General features: G+C 38.6%; 1 non-coding gene across 1 annotated transcript; it reads right to left on the bottom strand.

Moving 5' to 3' along the window:
• Nucleotides 1-1,049: 1,049 nt before the first annotated feature.
• Nucleotides 1,050-1,213, bottom strand: LOC141416054 (U1 spliceosomal RNA). Its single transcript, XR_012440980.1, has one exon. It is a non-coding gene; the product is annotated as a U1 spliceosomal RNA (small nuclear RNA).

Here is a 1,213-nt window from a genome sequence, read left to right as displayed (position 1 = left end):
TCCTTACAGTAATGATGGTATTGCAAGTGGAGTGATTTTTCAGAGATAAGTCCCAGATTATGTACTTTCCTATGTACCTTTTTATTTCTCTTGGATTTCTTGTACCTGATTTCACAGTGTTACTTTATATTCCCTTCCCTTAAGACATTTCAACTTGTTAATAAAAAATAGATTTCATGCTTTGACCACAGAACCCTTATCTCCACTTGTCATCTCATTGTCTTAACTCTGCATCGTAATGCGTCCTTTTCCAGGATTAATTTGTCCCCACAGTTTTCATGACCATGACCAAAATCTACATGTGAGACTTAGTTGATTGAAAGTTACATTTTTATTGGACAGATCATACTACAACTATTTCCTAGAAGTTGCTTCTCATTGATCAGGAAGTAGAAGTGTATCTATTCCTCTGTGCCCCTACTCTCACCATGACCAAAAAAAGCTAAAACAAGTTTACCATGGATGCTGATTATAAATCACATTTTCTCATATGAACGACAGATGATCTCAAAATGCAGAATTCCAATCATACCATTGCCTCCTGTGTAAAGCAAGATGGAAGGTGAGCTTAAAGATGCTATAGATCAGCATTGAGCAGTCTGCAACCATATGCTGCCCCTCAGCTTGCCATATGGCTCTGAGTCTAATTTCAAACTCAGTTTTCAGCACATTTAAAGGTGAGGAATTCAGATAGAATGAGCTACCTCAGTGGAAATCAGTTTCCAAGACTGCTTCTGTTCTAGTCCCTTAGCCTGTATTCTGCAGCTATGCTGGGGCAGAAGTAGAAGCAAAGGCTATGATTGGTGGAAATAAAGCAAATCCCTATAGAAAGATTCTGGGGCAGCTGGAGCTATGGACTTCATTGTGAAGCCCTAAACATGGAGTCCTGGAGCACCCTGGACCAAAAAAATAAATAAATAAATAAATAATAAATAAAACAAATAAACAAAAACCAAGAAATATTCACTTTTTTTTTTTTGGGAATGAGGACTACATTTTTCTTTTATTCACATCAGTTTATGAGTTTTATATTGTGCTTTTTTTTTTTTTAGGGGAGAGCATGAACGCAGTCCCCCACTACCACAAATTATGCAGTCGAGTTTCCCACATTTGGGGAAATCGCAGGAGTCAGCACATCCGGAGTGCAATGGATAAGCCTCGCCCTGGGAAAACCACCTTCGTGATCATGGTATCTCCCCTGCCAGGTAAGTAT

The sequence above is a fragment of the Castor canadensis genome, chromosome 13, assembly GCF_047511655.1.
Source record: "Castor canadensis chromosome 13, mCasCan1.hap1v2, whole genome shotgun sequence".
In the NCBI taxonomy this organism is placed as follows: domain Eukaryota; kingdom Metazoa; phylum Chordata; class Mammalia; order Rodentia; family Castoridae; genus Castor; species Castor canadensis.
This window is presented reverse-complemented; position numbering and strand designations above follow the sequence as displayed.